We start from the raw sequence: 23,235 nt of genomic DNA on the forward strand, positions 1-23,235 counted from the left end.
ATCATAGAATTATGAAGATCCAGTTGATAAGCTATGATGAAGTTCTAATTATAAGGTTTGGTACACATTTACCTTATCTGTAACGAAGATAAATAAAGATCGGATTGATTCGTATAATCATTAAAAACAAATAGAACTACATAAACACCCTGTTCCTCGAAAACGTAGTGTTTGCAGGCCAATGTATCTGGGACTTTATCCAAGGTGCCTCTCATTTTCATGTGTACCTTCAATTGAGGAACAGCCTCCACTCAACATGAATCCCCTTTACCATCAATCTAGTTGTCGTTGAAACAAAAAGAATCTGGATCCTCCAGCAAATTAGATCTGGAAAATCTTAATTATTTCATAATAGTGTGGCTTTACATATATTCTTCCGAATTTTCACAGATTATATACACAGGAAACCATACAAGTGTTAAACCAAACGTTTTGGTAACTTTTTATGTTTGCTGCTATAAAATTAAACAACAAAGGAATGAAACACTGAGGTAAAAAAGAAGTCAACGGTCAATATTGCATTGTATGAAATTCTTCTGTCCGTCAGATCGAAGGTGAAAAAGAAATTGAAGTAAATAAAAAAAAATGGGGTTCACTCTTTGAAATACGACTCATTTCGAAGAGGAAGCAAGCAATTTGTGCACTTTCAATATCTCCGTCTCTACATCGAGCTGGAATGACAAGTTATTCTGCAGATTCAGCATGCAAATATCAAATTCTTCCCCGTAGGTTATCTTTTTCTCAGAATTTAGGCTATAATTTAATAAAATATCGTGTTTCTAAATGTAAATTACCTCCCTAATAACGGTTCACATCGATTCTTCTGGGAGATAGGTACTATTTCATACAATTCCTGGCTGCTTTCTCAGCAAAGGAATATACAATTGTTTGTCAGGGTCGACAAATTGAATATATTAAGATTCTCGAATCGTATGTTCAGCTAGATCGATATTTAAACATTGGCGATTGACCAAAAACGATAAAGAATTAATTTGATAGAAATAAATGTTTTGTGGTTATGAACGTGATTCATTTTGTTGTTGTTTTCATCTTGACGATCGGTATGATGATTCTTAGGATAGAAATCGACGTATCATTACCGACCAAAATAACTGGTGGAATACATTTGATTGAAGAATCATCATTTTTTTTTAACATGTGCCACAGAATTAAGTAAAAAGTAATCGTACTTGAAAACTTCTCTCATGTTCTCGAATAGTGTAGAATCCTACATCGCTGTTTGATTAAATTTTCTCTAATTGCTCCAAAAAACTACCCAAACCATTTCTATTGATAAGATTTGGAAGATGAGTACAACTCCCACTATAAAGAGGGATTAAATTTCCAGGTAGTAAAATGGGCTAGTTGGAGCAATGAAAGTGACCAAATCGACACAACGGAATGCAATGGATCATGCGTATTATAAAAAGTATAATTAAGAAGTGATAGATGTGCGCAACTGCAGCCAATGAAAATAAACAAATCGGCATGCAGTGGAACGTTGACTATATTAGCCAATAGATTCAACCAAATCGACATATTCGGGTTCCAGAGAGGACAACCTTTGTCTAATTGAAATATTTTGTTTTCCTTCAAATGACTTTAGATATATTGTAGCATTTCATTGATGTTATCATCTTCATATTTCTATGGTACTGTGAAATCATTCAAAGCTCACGTGAGAATATGTTTCGTACAGCTAAGATTTTATCCATGAGCTCTGTCGTGAATTTAGTTACAAGAAACTCATTACAATATAATCCCAATTCAAATTCAAACATTTTACGATGCTTATTTTATTCTAGTGTTGATTTATTAGTTTATTCATATAAAAGAAGATATTCATGAGTTCATGTGAACACCCGCTCAGTAATGAGTATATTGTAATTTGAAGATAGTAATTATTCAGTCAGTATGAAGATAATCGCCCAAATTATTTTCAAATGCTATGTTCTAATCGGTGAACTCACCAGAAGTCGAAATCGAAATGTAGGCAACCAATTTACTAAAGTGATCTAGTAACTAGGACCATATCATTAAATCCAAAAAGACAATGGCATTCAACATTGACGTAACTTTGTGTTTTATTCATGAAAACTTCGATAGATACGAAAATAATGGGATTGCCTTCATGAACCATAATTTGATGGATTGGAGCAATTATCTGTAATTTCTTCATTGCATTTGAAACGATTAGTTCTTTATTGAATTGGGGAAACAATATTAATGAAATTAATTTTTGTCCGTTCTATACTATAACCCTATGATAATAATATCTATCAAAAAAACCCCATAACTAGCAAATTCAATTCTTGGAATTATCCATACATGAAATTTATAGTATTTGGCGAACACTCAAATAAAATTCACAACCATAAAGGAGAAAAACCATATATGAAACCCCTATATTCTACTTCGCATTTGCATGGACAATGTTCTGTTACAAAGACAGTCTAGGACTCCACATTTGAAGTACACTAAACCTAACTTACTGTTTGCAATATTCAAGCCCTCGATTTTTTTTATCCCAATCTGAGAAGGGTTAAACTGGGACTTGGGATGGCCGGTTTCCTTTAGTAGAACCATTGGCTGAAAAGCCTTCTTGGTGGAATCTTCAGAAGTACAGTGCACTTTTCTCTGACGGTTGTCGAAAGATTTGCTTTGAACTAAAAAAATTTTAAAGCTTGTTTCTGGTGGAAGATTCGTCTTAGTTTAGGGTTTGACTAATGGGTTGATATTTTATGAAAGAATTTCTTCAACAATGGAAGATTCGCCTCGCGGTGGATTACGAACAAACCAAGGCACGTTGAAGGTAGTCCTGAGAAGTTCATTTTGGATGATCTATAACCCTAGTCGCTGACGGCGCCAAAGTCCAACACGTTGAAGGGTAGGTTACACTGAGACGGCCAATAGTTTTGGACAAGATCAACTTGTTCTGGGCAGACATGTTGCTGCGACGACAAAGCAGCGAAGTAAATTTGACAACCACGATTTACCCTTTCGGACGCTATAGTTTAGGTGCTAGTTGCATATGAGTTTCTTATCCAAAAAGAGTACCAAGTATTTCACTGGAATTCTCAGGATATATCACGTTAACACCACTTTGATTAGCCAGTTGCTGCACTTTTCTCACTAGGGATTCACGGCTTGGCTTGTTATTCAAGTAGTTCAAGTTGCTTGAGCTTGACTTGATATTCAAGTAGCTCAAGTTGTTTGAGTTTTACTTGAAATAAACACAAGTTCAAGTCAAGTCGTAGTTTCTCAACGTCTTGTCAAGTATTTATTTATTGAGTACTTGACTTAACATTGAAAAACTACTTTTTGACTTGAATTTAGAATATAGGATATTGGGGAGGAGATAGCACACTACCTTGGGAAATTTCAGCTTCGAGATTTCTAGTGTCTTTTGGAGCCACCACTCTATTTTCACTCATTACAATATCCATACCTTATGATGTTCACTACCGATTGTGACACTTTGTTCTATTCTGAGTTTTGCTCAGAATAAAAATTGCTTTAGTTCTCTTAACTAAGAAACTGTAAATTGAAGATAAGCCACTTATGGTCATTAACTCTGTGGTTAATATTGTAGTTTATGCTCAATAAACTTCTATTCTATTCTATAAGTTCATTGCCCAAATTGATTGTCGAAAGTTATTGCTTCATTTTCCAAATTTTCCACGATGAAAACAAACTCCCATCCTGATTTTTCCAATTTCCATCCACGCCATCTACTGCGCTCGATGAAACAAAACGCGATGGAAATTCGTCTATACATAACCAGAAAAACGTTCAATCAGCTGGAAACCTGAAGACCACTCAATCACTTTTAATTGAAATGGAAAAACAAGAGAGTTACGAATTAATGGAAGTCCAATACAGCCTAGCTCGCATTCTTATTTTTCTTCGGAATACCCGAGTGGTTCATAACGAGCGCTCGATCGGCATGTAATTCACCGATGCTTATGCAGAAAAAGTCCCATTTGACTTGGCTCTATAGGTTCTTTCTTCCTTCGTTCCTAATGGTTTTAACGAAATCGATGTTTCCAACGAGTTGTAAGAGGTTTCTATTACGTTACTGTGGAGATACAGGATCTCATTATTCCTTATACAAGTATCTTCTCCAATCGATTATCTGAATTAGCATTTCAAATTTTGAAACTTATCAGCTATTACTTGTGCCTATATTCTTTCCCTTTCTTAATTTGAAATCTTCTGGGTTGTAGATGTTTTATATTGGTTTGATCTTTTTCATATTGAAATTCTGAAATCATTCGAGGAAAAACAGGTATGCCCCTAAAATAATAGCAATAATGTTTTGGATGGGTCCGTCCACCAATGACGTAGCCTGGATTTTGTTTTTGGGGGTGGCTTAACATAAGATCGAACGAATTGAGCGACAGCGAGGGGTCTTTGGCTGTAGGTTATCGGTTGTATAAAAAAGTAAATAGAAAAAATCAATTCCATAATTCGGAAATTGAACTAGAGCTCGAAGTAAATACCTACTACTGAAGATAAAACAAATGGCTCATTTTAAATATTCAGTTCTTTTTCAGATGTTCCTAAGATATTGAATTCCTTCACATTATCGAATTCAAAATCATAATAAATAGTCAACAGAGCGAACCCAGTCAAACTCTAATTTTCCATTGTAATTCTCAAATAATTTTTTTGTCTCCTCAGGGTGAAATGCATTTTTTCTAGAGTGACAGTCGATACTGGTAACGTACCAAATATTTTGTGTAATATGGATATGCTAGGAAATAACTACAAATGATATTCAGAAAGAACTGATATTGCACCAAATTTTGAACCGGGAAGTCTCAATAATTCTTTCGAATCGGGGATTGTTACGACTCTGTTAGCCTGCCGGGAATTGCGACCAAGTTGATCATTTGTTCTTAACCCTACCTATTCATACAAACCCAGGTAGGCCGTCGTTACGGTTAACGAAACCGACGACATCCTTAGGAGCCTTGGCTTTTACTTCATTAGTATCTAGAACTGACTTTTTCATATGAACAGTTCCACAGAGTCTGCAGATCTTATCTACTGCCTTACCCATGTGGTACAAAAGGTATTTGCACCAACAGTGTTCAGCAGCAGTCCCAACATTATCCGAAGCACAGCACAGGAAGTACTTTTGTAGAATGTATTCACGAATGGTACTTGATACAAAGAAATAATTCATTCATTCAATTCAAAGTACCATACTTTGGGCAGTGTAAACCCCCACTGTGGACCAAAATATGAGTTGGGCTCAGCAGTAATGCTATGTGCCCAAAATCAAGTAATGTAATATAAAATAATTCAATCGATAATAGTAATGTGGAATGATTCCTGGGGCCACGGAGTCTAGGATTAACCTATATCATCCCACAGTGGCAAACATAGTTTATAACAACCATCTTCCACATTTATGACGATTTGCTATGTTATAACATCGATTCAGCACTCAATCTCACAAACTACAACAATATTTTCAACAGTTACACAAAAATTTTTGAGCTCCAAAATGGGACGGAAGGAAAAGTAGTCATCTCCCTGTAACAACCATTTTGGAACGCGAAGAAATAATAATATTTCTTCGCATCCTATCTACTTGTACCAACTTTTGACATTGACAGATATGCTGGGTGACCTCAGATCTGAAGTAGTTGAATCGAAGAACTCAAACCAATGAGTACAACCTCTTGAACCTCAAATTTGTATACAGGGTTTTCCAATAGGAATTTTACAATTTCTTATAGTATCAACAATGTGTAGTATTCATTGACATTATATATGCCAACTGTGTGTGTGATGCTAATTATTCATGGAAAGATACACGTTTCATCAATGTCTGAAAATTTTGGAATTGTTTGATCAAAATCAGACGATCAATCGTGAATACTGAGAGAAATTTAGAAGGAAACAAATACCTGTTATGGCTTAGTATTTAAGTGCTGTGTACATATACAGGTGCATATAGGTACGGCCGTTATAACCAATGTAAATTGTATCATTTCCATTGGAAAACCCTTTATACTTCCCATAAGTGAAAAGCCACCTTGAGTCGAATTTTGAATGAGAACCAAAGACGTTGCGTTTTCGTTCCCCTTTCATAGCTATGTATGATTTTATGGCTTGAAAAAGCTGAAAGAACACAACCAAATAGGTAATGATAATTCTAAATAGGGGTATTTAAAATTACGGAAATGATTTGACGAAAGGTCAGTTAAGATATTATGGTTGTTGAAATGAATCTTTGATGATTCAATTGCAAAGAAGTTGATTGTTGTAATTAGACACTTTAAGAATCAACTACCCAGAACTGCATTAATATTGAAGAAAATCGACGTATTCTTCTCTGTCTTCTGTACCTTCAATAACAGTTCCTTTTCACTGATGTCTATCATTAAGTGTATCTCTGACGAGGAAGTAAATATTGAATGACCTCCACTAACGTCGTATTCGAATTTCGACGGTACATTTTTAATCATAAGTTTTTTGTAATAATTAAGACATTGAAAAAAATGAATTAGAAACTCATTGATAAGCTTCGATGGAATACTGCATGAATAAATTAAATGAATTCAATTCGAGGAAAAAATGAAGACCACATTTCTCACGAATAATTCATCAAGACCTAAGGTACATCTTATCGATTCCTCATTTAGTTTTAGTATTCGTTTCAGAATTTTCATCGTTTTGAATATTGGAGCTATAAAAAGCTTGAATAGTAGGTCATTCGGTGATAAAACAGGGATCATCCTCTTTTACGTTTAGGGCTGGAATGATCTGAAGATGATTCAAAAGTCGTAAAGTTAAAATGCAGATAAAACTAGATGAGAATTCACATTGAATATACAGGGAAGATTTTCTGAGAAAAAAATTATTTTGCATTTTTTATGATGGATGGAAATGTCTCATTCATTCATATCTTTATGATATAAATAGTTTCATTTTAGTGACACCAAATCCGATTTAGTCGAAATTTCACCTGTAGAAGACTCTGGCATAAGCATAGAAAATTCAAGCAGAATGTGAAATAAACAAGGAGAGCGTTAATAAGAATTCGTGAGTTTTTGAACGCTAGTCTTACAAGCGATGAAAGCTAGTGTTTTACGTGAGTGCTTTCCTCATTTCCCTCTTATGTTTTGTTGTGATGTAAAATATACTACGAGACGTGTATTTAAAGTAAGGTCTCCAAGGACATTGTATCGCCGCAAGTAGCGCTAGATGAAATCCGGCAACACTGTTGTATACGTTAGGCCACCCTCCACCAATCGACACCTGGTGGAGCTCATTAGGACGCTCAGTCTTGACGTAGCAGCCAAGTGCCGGTTGTCGCTCCCGCCAGGTGCGAGTTACGTTCAGTCATTAAGTTTTTGCACTAAAAAAAAACTCCACCCATAGAAATTCATTGTCAATTGGAAGAAGTGTATGATGAGAAATGTATGGACGTGAAAAACGTTCGAAAATGGTGTAGAGAATTTTCTGCTGGCCGACTAAACGTTCACGACGAGGAGCGCAGCGGCAGGCCGTCACACTCGGACGAAACAGTGCGGAAAGTTGAGGCGCTTGTGCTGAAAGATCGCAGGTTGACTCTCAATGGGTTGGCCGTAAAACTCCAAGATGTGTGCAGTAGGGACTCTATTCATCATGAAATTTGCGAACGATGAAGAAGTTCATGAAGCGGTCATTTCGTTCTTGCGCGAGGCGGCGGGATCGTGGTTCGAGGAGGGGATACAAAAGTTTGTCGTACGAATGAGGAAGCTCATCGAAGTGAATGGCGATTACGTAGAAAAATAGTGAGTGCAGCGACGGTACCTCGGTACCTTCCCTGTTGTTGGGTTCGATCATAGAGACGCATGTGCGTGGTTGATTCTGACAATTATGGCCTTGACATGATGTGCTTAGGATTTCATGTTTTAAGTATTGCATGGTCTTAGTATTAAATTATGAATTGATAACATACAGGGTGGCCATTTGAAAACGAAACAGACGAGATTACAGACGAAATAAAGTTTTTCGATAGAAATGCTCGGACAGGTCGATTTCTGTTTCGAGAGGGACAACTTAAGATGTAGGTTACGGACGCATAGCGCTTCAACCCTTGCTACTACAACCCTCACCCCCAAATTTTGAATAGGGAAGATGGGGTGAGTGATACCTCATTTGAAAGGTATTTTTATACTGATTTCAGCACAGTAATTGTTTTTTCATTTTATGCATTAGTTCTCGAAATATTCTTAACTAAGTATTTGAAAATGAAGTAGTGTTTTCATGGCACTTGTAGTGTTTTGTGAAAAATCGACATTTTGAGCTTCAAAACAACCATGACTGTGGCTTCCTTCCTAACTAACTAACGCATGAATATTTCGAGAACTAATGCATAGAATGAAAAAACAATAACTGTGCTGAAATCAGTATAAAAATACCTTTAAATTGAGGTATCACTCACCCCATCTTTCCTATTCAAAAATTGGGGGTGGGGGTTGTAGCAGCAAGGGTTGAAGCGCTATGCGTCCGTAACCTACATCTTAAGTTGTCCCCCTCGAAACAGAAATCGACCTGTCCGAGCATTTCTATCGAAAAACTTTATTTTGTCTGTAATCTCGTCTGTCGTTTTCAAATGGCCACCCTGTATATACAATAAAATATTGAATAAACATAAATTTGAAGTCTTAATTAACTTCATAAGAATATTTTTTCCGTGATGTGAATATATTTTTTGTCGTTCGTCCTAAATATTCCTCACCCTTTTCAGCTTACCACTCATCGCTCCAATGCATTACAATCAATTTATCCGACACTTCCGATGACATTATCAACACCGAATTGAAGACAATGGCCGAATCCATCAATCAACCCCCTAGTTCTTCCACGATTCACTCACGAAACACAATGACGATAGGGCGGTTTAATGAATTGGGCCACGAGATTCCCGAGACCCTTTGGGGTTTATTGGGAGCAAATCTACCCTTCGGCGCTTGATTGATGAAGTTTTTTTACCCGATTGAAAATTTGTGTACGTTGAAATCCATCCGGGGAACAATACCTGGATTTTAATGACCGAGACTTGTTCAGTGAAAAATTCCATTTCGGTTTGCGATGTACGTTGAGTTATTATTTCTATTTTTAGAATTTCCGGATTGGAAAACCGAAGGAATATTTTATTCGCGTTCTTTTCGGTAGGTTTATTACTTCCTTAGAATATCTTCCGGGAAGAGTCTCAAACTTTAAGTATTCGAATGGAAAGGATTGTAGGCAAGTAGTGGCAAAATTTCGCTAATTATTGCAAATTCATTGAATTAGCATCTGCAACAATTTTGGACCATACTGGAAAAGATTTGATTATACCTATATGGATCTGATAATATATTCAATGAATATATATTATCGCTGTGTACTTATTTATGTGAGAAACTAGTAGTGTTAAATTTGGAAAGCATAGTCAGAAAAAACAACTTTTCTGGGTCTAAAACAATCCGAGAACTTTGCATGTTTTTGTGGTCATAATGAAGAAGACATTTTTGAAGAATTTCTGAAAAGCTTATTTTCGGAAAATATTCTGTCAAGTTCTCAGTTTGGTTTGGCAATTCATCATGAATAGACTCACGCCTGAACAACGCTTGCAAATAGTGCAAAATGAGATTGCCGTTGTTCCCGATTTTCATAAGCGAATTTTGTTTAGCGATGAAGCGCACTTCTGGTTGAATGGCTACGTCAACAAACAAGAATGCCGCATTTGAAGTGAAGCTAATCCTCAAACATGTCGAAACACCGTTACATCCAGAAAAACTGACTGTTCGGTGCGCTTTATGGGCTGGTGGAATCATTGGTCCGTACTTCTTCAAAAACGATGATGGCCAGAACGTTACAGTCAATGGTGATCGGTATAGAGCCTTGATTACTAACTTTTTCATTCTTGAATTGAACAAACATGATGTCCAGGAGCTGTGGTTCTAACAAGACGGCGCAACATGTCACACAGCTCATGCCACAATTGATTTATTGAAAGACACGTTTGGTGACCGCCTAATTTCACATTTTGGACCTGTGAATTGGCCTCCAAGATCTTGTGATTTAACACCGCTAGACTACTTTCTGTGGGGCTATGTAGAGTCATTGGTCTATGCGGATAAGCCACAAACCCTTAACCATTTGGAAGACGCCGTGTTATTGCCGATATACGGCCACAAATGTTGGAAAAAGTCATCGAAAATTGAACGTCCAGATTGGACTACATCCGAGCCAGCCGTGGCGGTCATATGCCAGAAATCATATTTAAAATGTAATGCCACAAGATTATCTTGCGGATAAATAAAATTCATGTCAATCGAATAATCCATCGTTGTGTTATTGCAATTAAAATTCTATAGCTCTAAAAAAACACCCTTCAGATAGAGAAGAGTATGCTTGCAGAAAAAACGACTTTTATTTCATAGGAATGTCACTACCGCGATACTTTTGCGTCTGTGTTCATAAATTTTACTCGGGAATAATAAAAATATTAATCACTAGTTACTACTATAAATATAAATAAATAAAAATCAATGCGATTAGTTATAAAATAGTTGCTTCGTTGCTTCTCTATCAAAAACGTATTTAGATTTTCCAAAAATTCCTTTCAATTTCTGTACCCAAATAACAAACAAGTACCTAAATTGCTCCCATAACTATACGTCTCATGAAAAAATTCGAAAATCAAGGAAGGCACTCATTCCATAGAATTGAATGAATATACCTATCCAAAATCATATTTCATTTTGCAGGTGTTTATCGAGTAACAAAAAGATTCTTCGAAACAATGATACGCTTTTGTCAGACACCTCGGTTCGATCCGTTGTTTCAATACAAGAATCGAATGAATTGGGATTCAATCAAGTTTCAATTTGTTACATCACTGTTATTCTAATTCGAAACAATCGTTCCATTCAATGGGTACAATAGTAAACTCAAAGTGTTCACCACTCTTTCATTCGAACCGGGTCGGTTTGATTGCAGATGTGTCGACGTTTGTGATTTAACGATTACAATTTATAAGCACAATTAAATTTATGGTTTTATGTGGTAATTATTCCGGTGAAGGATATATCAGTCTTCACATCAGATGTTTTGCTGATTTAATGCTTGTTTTTTACTATAATAGCTACTCGGAGTGAATCAATGAAACGGTTGTCCTCGTTTGATCTTTTGACAGTTCAGTTTTTTCTATGGAATATAAAAAAAAATTGAACATTATCAGTTTCATTTCATCTTATTGTTTTTTATAGAAACATTATTAGCCTGATGGAAATTTAAAAATATTTATTTATGTACCAAGGATGAAAAACGGTCTATTATAGTCTGCAAATCAAGCAGGCGAGACCATAGACCACACATACTCTTATTTCATCTCAACTAAAAACACTAGATTTTTTCGCTTTGTACTTTTTGTTTCTTCAAAAATAAAATAAGTTTCGGATTTTTTTTACGTGGCCGTGGTTGCCGATTCCCACAGCTAGGGAGGAGTGTTATTGATATTTATATCGCTATCACTATCCATTCTTGATTATAATGATCACTAATCTTATACCTATATACTATCTAGACTACAGTCTCATTCAAACAAAAATCTGGCAGATTTCGTGAATAATTACCGAGATAAACATAAACATAGCTTCACAACTTTGCTTCCGCCGTTTTTTTTTCAGGAATTCGAGGCTTCATTGTGAAAAACTGGTTCTACATTTATGATTCAAAGTATTGTCCATCGTTGGCCACTTCTTTCTACCATCTTACGGGCAGTGTATGAATCCCACGTTGATAAAAGTGATCATCTTTTGAAGTCATCCACGAATCGATCCGATTTTTTATTTACTCACTCATAAGACAGGTGGTGCTGGTCAGCAAGACCGTGTGCCATTGATCGAAATAAGTGATAGTCCAAGGAACCAATGCCTAGAGAATATGGCGTTGGTGAGAGAACTTCCCACTTCAACGTTTCCAAGTATGTTTTGATCACTTTCGAAACATGGGTTCGAGCATTGTCATGCTGTAAAATCACTTCATCATGTCTCTTGTCGTATTGCGGCTGTTTGTATTTCCATACTCGGCTAAAACACATTAAATGAGTTCGATTACGATCACCTGTGATTGTTTTAGTAGTTTTTAACAACGCATAATACACTGCGCCGAGCTGATTCCAACAAATGCTCAGCATGACCTTGGAACAGTGAATATTCGGTTCGGCCGTCGACGTGGAAGCATGACCGGGATATCCCCTGATGTTTTGCACTTTGAATTATCGTAGAAAAACCATTTTTCGTTTCCAGTCACAATGCAATGCATAAATTCGTTCCGTCATTGCCTTGCAAGCAGCTGTTCACAAGCAAACAAACGCCGATCAATATCTCTCAGCTTCAACTCGTACGGCACCCAATATCCTTGTTTCAGAATCATTTCCATGACTTTCAGACGTTTTGAAATAGCTTGTGGCGTCACTCCTAATGGTCCTGCCAATTCTTGTTGCATTTGATACGAGTCTTGATCAAGTAATGCCTCAAATTCAGCGTCTTCGAAAATCTTCTTTCTTACACCGCCATGCTGGTCTTCGAAGTTAAAATCACTATTCTTGAAGTGTTAAAACCACTCTCGGTACAATATAAGGTTATTAGGCACCGCTGAGTTTGTCAATATTGCCTACAATAAAAATCACCAAATCGCATTCACGATACTATGTAATAACTAGCATATGACAGCCCAACCATTGGTTATGTTATTTTTAATGCTTTTTCAGAAGGGGCGCCGAAAAATGTATTACTTCGGACGCCAAAATACCAGAATCGAATTTGAGGATTTATTCTATATTAGTGAGTCAAACATTATCTACTTCATTTCCAACAGATTGTTGAGTTTTCCCTGCGTTTTCATATTAAATTGTTTATTGCATATCAAAAAGAACTCAAGGTTGCTGAAAAAATGCTCTGATTACCATGATTACGATACAAGACATAAAGATATTCTCTGTATTCCAAAACATAGAACAACAAAATTTCAGCACTCGCCAACGTACTATGGTATCAGATTGTTCAATCATCTTCCGGAGAGACTGAAAGTTTTGTAGTACAGAAAATTTAAGAATGACATTAAGGAATTGTTGTTGATGAACTGTTTTTATAGTGTCAGCGAATACTTGGATTACTCTTTTGTTTAAGGAATTTGAATCTTTTGTAGATCAAATTTTCGGTTTCATTTACTAATTTCCTTCTTTTTTCGTATTATTATTATTATTGTATGCATATTCATTTTGACGTTTTCTAAACAGTGTACTCTGTCTTAAGGAAATAAAGAAATATTATTATTATTATTATTGACACATTTCCAGCTTAGAATTCGAAAATTACAGAGTTTTTGACAATTTTGACAAATAAAGTAGGTTAACATTGGATTGGATTACAAAATGTATCAATAATAATCGAACGAGCGCCCAAAATAGATCAAAAAACTGATTCCGAAAAAAAATGTTCAGCGAAACATCTGTTCGTTACGTATCTGGAATTCCTCAACAAACTAACAATAAAAACACCGAATTATAAATTTGAAATTCGATCATCGGTCCCACTATTATTACCACATGATAAAAACAATATCCCATCGGAATATTCATGAAGCTACCAAGCAGGCCTTGAACGGATTTATTCCCTCAAGAGACGGATGATGAATCAGCTTTTTTCGATCCATCGATTCGCGATGAAAAAAGCATTTTGCTTCATTAATTATCGCGATCGTGCCAAGATCCATCTTTTCGTGTCAAGTTTTCCAGAAACGATGTCATTAGTGGCAATTAAAAGTTGGAATTCACCGTGATCAGGTAATTGTAATTATTCCGCTGATGCTCTTGGACTTCTTATCAATTTGAGATGTTACGGACGGATTTGGGTATTTGGGAATTTTCAGCCGGATTTGAATGGTTTTATTTGTGATCAAATTAAGGAAATGAGGTGAAAAATCGATCATTTGTACAGGAAAATTAACAACTTCAGATAAAAATTGTCAAATGATGTGAGTTATACATATGTTATTCACATATCACGAGAAGAAATACCTAGGCAAACAATTTTAACAAAATTCTTTAAGTAGGAAAATGTTGGGCGTTGGTTCAGTAATAGTTGTATGAAAAAATGGAAAATATATTCTGAACGTGTAAATATAAAAACGAAAAAATTAATAGACGAACAATTATTTATATTAATATGTGAATGAATAACTGAAGATATTAATAAATGAACGAATGAATAACTGAATACATCAGTAAATGACCAAATAAAAACAAAAATAATTGAAGGTATAAGTGAATAAATAAAATCATGAATCAATGAGTGAATATATGAATAAGATAAACACAAACTCTCACAATCAAAAACAAATTATGGGGCATTTTTTGATACCCGAGCGATATTCGGCAGAAAATTTTTCCACAAAAAAATTTATGACCTTATTAAAATTTAACTGAACATTAAGTTCGTTGCTATTCTCTAGTTCTACTATGGGTACCACGGCACTGTGGGGTTGAAGGAAATGAAAGAGCGGATGAACTTGCAAAAAGTGCATCAAGGTTAAGACCTGCTGGACCTGAGCCCTTCTGTGGGATAGGAAAAGACCAATATAAAGCTGCGGTCCAGCTATGGGAGTTGAACAGTAAGACAATCCACTGGACTAACACTCCTAGACTTGTTCAGGCAAAGAAATTCGTGAAGATTTCACCTACCTACGCCAAAAAGCTCCTGAAGCTGTCGCGAGCCGAGCTTCGGGTGTTGGTGGGACTGCTGACGGGGCACTGTCGGTACAAACATCATTTGTACCGTATGGGAAAGTCAGCACACGAGAATTGCAGGCTCTGTGGATCGGAAGCAGAAACAGCCGAACACTTGATATGCAAGTGTCCGGAGCTGGCTGGCCTAAGAACCATTTACATAGGTAAGCCGGTCCTGGATACCAGAGAGGTAATGGCCAAGGCCCCTAAGGAGGTTGTCAATTTTATTAACGTCGTTGACGACCTCCCTGGGTTTCTATGAATGAGTAGGGTAGTGAACAAAACATCTGCATGGTCGCAGTTCCCGGAAGGCTTACCGAACCAAAACGACCCCAGTTCAAATAATAATAATAATAATAATATTCTCCTGTATAGATGATCTGTCATATGAGAATATAACATCACGGCATGCAGACAATTTTTCAATTCTAGAAAAAATACCTCCTCGAGCGGTACTCGAACCCGCAACCGCTGAATCACTAGTCCAGCGCTCCACCACTAAGCCACCGAGGAAGTTGAAAGTTCCAACTGCATACGAGGAAACTGCCGAGGTGGTACTTTTTCCAGAATTGAAAAATTGTCTGCATGCCTTGATGTTATTTTTTTACATTAATTTACAGACGTTAAAACCATTATTTCGTATTAGAGACATAGATGTGAAGCGATCTGTTAGGAAAACTAGATCTCGAAAAAGATAGAACTTGCATTGGGTTGGGGACAGTGCTGTTTCGACAAAATTCAATGTTTGTATTCCGAATTATTGATGGTATCGATTTCAGCTTCAGTAATGGACGGCTAAAGTAAAATAAACAGAAACCACGAAGTTAAGGAAAAACTTCATGTTGATCCCTTATTTTCAACGCTAATGAAGTTTATTGAACCGTTCGTTGTTCGCAAAGTCATGAGAATTTCATGCTCAATAAATTATTCGAAAGAGCGTGCAATCAATTATAAATGAGAGTAGTTTCTTATGTTATGCACTACGATAAAAAAGAGGAGAATCAAGAAACGAAATGATGTCTTTGAAAAACGTATCGATTATGAATTTACATTTGTCCTGAATTGGGTTAACGATTCCAGAAAATAGGATATTAATTACAAAAGTTTTTATAACTGAAATACATGATCTTCATGAAATATTGTCACATGGTAGTAATTTTTGATTGATTCAATTTGATTTAGGGAAATGTTACATGAAGCTCGAAGATGTTATTGCATATCTAAATGCAACATTTTATTCCAATCAAATTGGAAGTTTTGACATTATTAGGAAAAAAATATTTCGAACGTACCTACATCCTCAGGGGCCTTATCTCTTACCTCGAAGATATCCAGAACTGACTTTCCCTTATGAGTGATGGCCAGTTAACCCTGGTTATTTGCACACCATGTGTTCAGTTTTGTACCTCCTTTCCACAGACCCTGCAATTCTCATTTCCTGACTTTCCCATGCGGTACAAAATATATTTGCACCGACAGTGCCCTGTCAGCAGTCCCACCATCACCCGAAGCTCAGCTGATAGCAGCTTCCAAAGTTCCTGGTATGGATCAGTGAAAACCCCATTAATTTATTTTTCTTCAACAGGAGTAGGAGGAGCATAAACTCCTTCCATTGGCACAGAAGCTCTCTGTGTTAAAGATAAATGCACCTTCAATGAAGAGTTTTAGCAGAAGGTTATGTTATTTCAAAGATCCCAGCATGACCTGGCAATCCGTAGGGTTATAATAATATTTGAGGTTTTTTTAAAGACACTAGTGAGCGAACATTTAGTGTCTAAGTTGGTAAAATAAAAAAAATATACATCCCAGGGCGTTAGAGATCCTCAGATTAAAACCGTGTACTCCCATATGGAGGACTTTTTGTCCATACGATTTGCGAACTTTATATCATTTAAACGGTGATTAGTGACTGTTTACAAGGGTTTTAAAACAGTAATTGATCAGTGCTATATAGATATTATAATATAATAATCAAATCTGGAGCCGACAACAACAAGGCTACCTGAAGGGCAAATCTACCACAACATCACTAGCTGAAATCCTACGAAAGATCGCTGACGTCATTGATGCAGGAAGGAAATGTGAATTATCCCCATCCGGTCTTAGCAAAGCTTTTGACAGTATTGATCACTCATTCCTGCTAAAGAAGTTGAGGTTTTATGGAATAAGGGAAGTTGCTATGAAATTGATGACCAGCTACCTTGAAAAAAGGTACCAACAAGTACAAATACGTGAAGAATACTCTAACTGGGAACTGGTTGAAAGTGGAATTCCACAGGGATCAATTTTGGGACCAATTCTTTTTCTGGTATATGTTAATGATCTGCCTGCGAATATAGAACATGAGGATGTGGTTATGTTTGTGGATGACACCAACTTCCTCCATTCGGCCCTCAACCATCAGGCACTAGATGATAGCAAAAGAAAGACATTGGCGGATGCTCAACAATGGTTTAATGCTAATAGAATGAGGTGAACCCGGAAAATACATCATTGTGCTTCACACCTAGAGACTCTGAGACAAACTACCTCAAATTCCTTGGAATTCAAATCCAGTCAGATCTAAAGTTCTCATACCATATAAATGAACTTGTTAAGAGTCTCTCTAGAGCAATCTTCGTCATAAGAAGAATGAAGCAGTTGGCCGGCCAACAGGCAGCGAAGGTGGCTTATTTTGGCTTTTTTCACTCGGCTATTTCGTACGGAGTGCTTGCTTGGGGAAACATGCCAGGAAGGGAGCGCATATTCGTCAAGCAAAAAATGACTTTACGAATAATATGCAATACAGATAAAACATCGAGCTGTAGACATTTATTTAGGCAGGAAAACACCCTTACTTTGACATCCTCATTCATACTCGCCTGTGTCGCCTACATCCATGACCATAAACATAGTTTACAGCTCAATAACTTCAACCATGAGTACAACACCAGAAATGCAAGTAAGCTCATCATCACCCACCACAGACTGGCCACGACCCAGGCTACCGGAAAGATATAAGGAACTGAGCAACAAAAAATTACGGAATGTACTCAAGACGGAACTGGTACGGAAAGCCTACTACAGATTGAAAGAGTACTTCACAGATCCTATAAAGTGAAAAAATGTATTTTACTCGTGTAAAAATGTCCATTGTTTTATATTACCTTTACAAGTAACCTTATCTGACTGCTTTGTATAATTTTAATAATGCTTTGTTTTTTTTTTTGTATATTCATATGCCTGTATATACCCATGTATTTATGACTCCCCATGTAAATTTGATGGTTTAAAATGGAAGGATATTTGTAAATTTACATTGATTACTACACAAATAAACAAATGATAAGAGGTCAAAAAACATATTCTTTCGAATCTGAAGAATCTACTAAAACCCAGGATTCGTCCACCAGTTCATCCCTCGAATCGCGTCTAAAGCTCCACACCCACAGACCGAATCCGACCGCCAGAAAGTAAAGCAAGCACGGTGCGGTTAATCAAGCTTAAATGTTTACGTCGCAAATCTCCAGATAAACAGTTTATAATCGGCAGAGATGCGGCACTCACAGGTTGCGGTGCGGCACCACAAATTAGTATTCCAAACGTGCCTCCCGATAACGTCGAGCGGTTGAGAAAAGTCAAAATTCGCATACATAACGATGGTTTACTAATTTACGATCGGGTTATCCGATCGACGAACGATTCCGGGAGGATGACGGTGCGTTTTGATGAAGCGAGTGACGAATGCGACGTTCATTTCGATATTTTGTCATAATTTTGATATTTGGATTGACTTCATCATGTATACTGATCTGCCTTTATAATATAAAGTATTAATTCACTAAGTAACGTCACCATCAATCGAACAATAAAATTCAATTCTAGAAAATTGTTATTTCAATTAATTATTGATAACTTGCATATCCATTTCACGGAAGAGTAAGAGAGATGAACACTTTACCTGTTGGGATCGCTTCCTCTGTAAAATTTACCAGGGCAGATTTTCCTTCAGTGAACCAAAGGCGTTTTCGAATGCAAGTTAGTGTAATGAATAATATACATTCTGTCCGTAAAGTATGGAACAAATTCATTTTTAGCTAAACAAAGTGTTTCAAGAAATAATCCTGAAACACTTCGATATTTTATTTTAATTTACCGTATTTTAAAATAATAATCTCATATACAGGTTGAATTACTTTCGAGTAATGACGTCACCGTAATTTTTTGTCGATGGAACTCCCCCTTTTTTCTCAATTTTCGGATTACTCTAGCTGAGCTGATTTCAAAAATGTATCACATGTTGATTCCAATAGGTACAGGGTGGACAAAAACACAATACTTTTGTGAGTTCTCATAAAGAAACGCGTAACATTCTTTATTAGTTAAATTGACAAATATTATCAAAAATATTAATTGTCTAGCGGCACTTGGTTTGAATGTAACACTCTGTAGTTTGTTACATTTCCAAATCATCAAAAATGTATAAAAATAAGAAATAATTTCTTTCATATTCTGTCTGCTGGATCACAAGTACCAAACATGTTTGGAAACAGCTCATTTTTATGAATCTAAAAATGTAACAAACTACAGGGTGTTACATTCAAACCAATTGCCGCTGGATAATTAGTATTTTTGATAATATTGTCAATTTTACTAATAAAGAATGTTACGCGTTATTTTATGAGCACACACTAAACAATTGTATTTTTGTCCGGCCTGTACCAATTGGAATCAACATGTGATACATTTTTGGAATCAGCTCAGCTGAAGTAATAGGAAAATTGAGACAAAATGTGGGTGTCCACCTGAAAAAAATCACGGTGACGTCATTACTCGAAAGTGATTCCCCTAGATATTCATTTTAAAATACGGTGAATTAAAATAAAAAATCGACGTGTTTCAGGATTATTTCTTAAAATGGTCTGTTCAGCTAAAAATTAATTTGTTTCATACTTTACGGCCACAGTGTATAAGTTAGTAACTTCGAGAAACCGAACTGAAAGAAACATAGAAGAAATCTAAAATGAGGAAAACAACTCGAAAAAACATACCAAATATTCAAAAAATGATTTGTTTCTGTTTTAATTTTTCATCTGAGAAGAAATACCTGTTTTGTTCTCTCTTCAAAATGTAATAACAGCTTCAGAGTTATTAATTTAAGATTTGACAGGCATCTTTCTTCATTATAGTTTCTATTTTATTCTCGTCAGTTGGGCTCACATTTACGGTTCGTAGTTTGCTTTAACTCTCAATTGATTTAATTATCTTTCAAATTCATTTGAATGAGAATGACCATTGTCATCCATGACCTAGCAGTACATCAAGGATCAATTATGGTATTAAGAAGGTTTGAACGAAGAGTGCGTGAAAATCCATGATTCTCAGTGCGTATAAGGTCATCTCATTGGAACTTCTTACATTGATTTTTTCATAAAACTTCAAATGAATGAACGAAATACTTTTATGATTCGATAAGCTCCAGAACTACCTCATTTGAAGAAAAAAAAATTGTAAACGAATTGAAAATATTGTGATGAATTTCTAATTATCAATTGAGTACTGAAATTGGTTCCCACCTGAGCCAAATAGACGCTGATAATTGAATAATTCACTAGGAATCAACACAGATTCTTCTTGATAAATCCAAAACATATATAACGAAAAAATGAAAGAACTGAAGAAAGAAGAATCTTATATCCTCAGGATATTTGATTCGATTCTGAACAGCTTAGTATTCCAAACATACCGGTTGACAACGCAACATTGTAAAAAGTCAACGGTTGTAAGGATATATATAAATTTATGAGTGGTTTATCCAGCTGGCGGTGGACAATATCGGCATGACTCGACAAGGATGACAGTGCGTTTAATTAACGAAAGCCATGCCCGCAAATTTTATTTCTGTATTTGGGTGGATCAGGTTTTAAGCTACAATAGCGCAGGAGTCAAAGAACTTGGTTAACGGTCGAATTTCGAACAGGTCGAATCTGTCTACATCGAAGCAACATCTTCTAAAAGATTTGATGACAAATAGAGAGAAGAGTTGTACATATGATTATAACAGCTGAAATAATTTTTTCTGATGATTTATAGCTAATCACCAATGAAAACATAGAATAAATAACAAAAATTTCGCAGTATTGACAATTATAGATCGTTCAATATATCTATTACTTCGTAGTCCTAAAATTGTGGTAATTTTTGAAATGAAAATAATTATTTCAAAATGTCAGTTTAGTGTTTATCTCTCTGAATCTCATCAAAAGTTCAGCAATTTGAGATGCCCAAATAAGAAAATCCTGGGGTACTTTTCCTTCAACTCGCCTTTGAGTTGTTTCATTCTGTTGCAATTAAGTTAGTGATTACTTAAAAAAATTTTATTCTTTCAAAAGCAATGCTTATACGCAAAAGTGAAAAGTTGTTTATATGTTCATGCAAATTTCTCGGGAATTACTTTCGAATGTTTTAGGAGCCAAGGACGAGGAAGCAATGCCAATTGCAGATTTTTTCTACCAGAATGTCAAACATTTTTTGGATCATATGAACATATTGAGAATGAATAAAAAAACCTTTCAACAAATAAATGGTCGGTGAACTTGGAAGTACAAATGAAAAAATGTATGACTCATTCAAAAAATACTAATTAAATCTATACCTATATCCACTTGATCAGAGTTCTGGCCAATTGTTTCATGCGTAAAGCATAAGAGTAAAACTTCAAGGATAACCATTCATTTTATATCTTGATCTACTTTTTATCTTCCATTTATTCATATTATCAAAACAACATGTACAATTCCCTGAATTTCTTGAATTTCCATCTCGATATAGACGAAAACATATTCATTAGATCGATTTATTGAATGAGCAAAAAATGTATACCATTACTGAAACAGTTCAAGGCAGCAGACGTCATAAACATAAATGCAAATTGATCCTTCTCAAATCATCTATATAAAATAGTGAAATCGTCACGAATTTTATCGAATTATAAACGAATTAGGCAAGAATTACTGGAGGATTTCCTAGTCGACTCGATAGTAATTTACATGCAGCTGGTTTATTCGAAAAATTAGAATTCCATGGATTATTCGAGGAAATAATAAAAAAAATGTAAATTTTGGGATGAAGAATTACAAAATTTTTTGAATTTCAATCCGAAACCTTTCCATAACATTGCGAAAGAACAAAAACGATCGAGGTCAAAACGATTTGTTCTTCATTTCACAGGCGATGAGTTCGATGCAACAGTAGCTGATTGTTAAGGCGAATAATCATTTCAAGATCAGCATCTTGTTAATTTCTCTGTGTCGTCATTCGAAAAGTCACTACCCCGCAATCAAACCATAAATCAAATATTGAATTACTCCTTACTATCAGGAAGCACTTCCTGACAAATTTGGAAATAGTGTCACAATTTTTATATTCCATCAATTCATCGTAAACATTCTCGAACAATGTTTTCCTATCAATATTTATAATTCTGTTACACCATTCATAACTCAAGAACATTTGAACCGATTTGGTTTTTAGAGATTCAGGCATTCAGAAGTCGCATACTTCACACAACGTATTAAATTGAGATTCTGCGTATAAATATTAGGTGTAATGAAAAGAAATCCATTATTTTTCATTTGATGGAATTGGTTATCTGTATCTCACGTTGTATGAGTCCGATCGGATTTCACTAAATAGCGTTAGAAAGATGAGTTTTCGTACTACAAAAACTTTTCGGACAGTTTTGTGATTAGTTGACTTAGTTTAGTTTGATCGCACATCAAAGATAGACACTAGCAAAAAAAAAATACCCCATATTCCACAGTTTTTCTTCGATGAAGGCGGAAATACAAACCAAGCGGCTGAAAATGTGAATAGTGTTAATGTTTGAGATCCTGATACTGTAACAACTAATCAGGCACGTAGATCGCCGGACTTGGACTGAAATCAACTCAAGTTCAAGTCAAGTAGTGGTTTTTCAATGTTAAGTCAAGTACTCAAAGAATAAATACTTGACTTGACATTGAAAAACTACGACTTGACTCTAACTTAAGTTAATTTTACGTCAAGTTCAAGCCAAGTAGCTTGAAGTGGCTACAGCTCGACTTAAGTTCAAGTCAAGTCGTTGTTTTTCAATGTCAGGTCAAGTATTTATTGATAAAGTACCTGACTTAACATTGAAAAACCACTTCTTGACTTGAACTCAAGTTGATTTCAAGTTAAGCTCAAGCCAAGTAGCTTGAATATCAAGCCAATACGTAAAATAACCACAGGAATGTTCATGCAAAATTCGTAGAGAACCTTATCACAGAAAGTTCTTATTTAGATAAATAAAATGACAACAATAATATCAGAATGAATCACAACTTATATATACGGTTCTGTGCTCTCTAAGGGTGCCTGAATGAGCTATAGCTAACAATCTGCTCAGGCCAAGTCAATTCTTCCCCTGAATCTATTTTGAAGTTATCACTTCA

The 23,235-nt window shown here is 35.7% G+C and overlaps 1 protein-coding gene across 1 annotated transcript in view; it reads right to left on the minus strand.

Annotated features, from left to right (window-relative positions):
• The window catches only part of LOC123671426 (neural cell adhesion molecule 2), a 412,137-nt gene that overhangs the window by 218,050 nt on the left and 170,852 nt on the right, over positions 1 to 23,235 (minus strand). The window lies entirely within an intron of this gene.

Source organism: Harmonia axyridis, chromosome 1, assembly GCF_914767665.1.
Source record: "Harmonia axyridis chromosome 1, icHarAxyr1.1, whole genome shotgun sequence".
Lineage (NCBI taxonomy): Eukaryota > Metazoa > Arthropoda > Insecta > Coleoptera > Coccinellidae > Harmonia > Harmonia axyridis.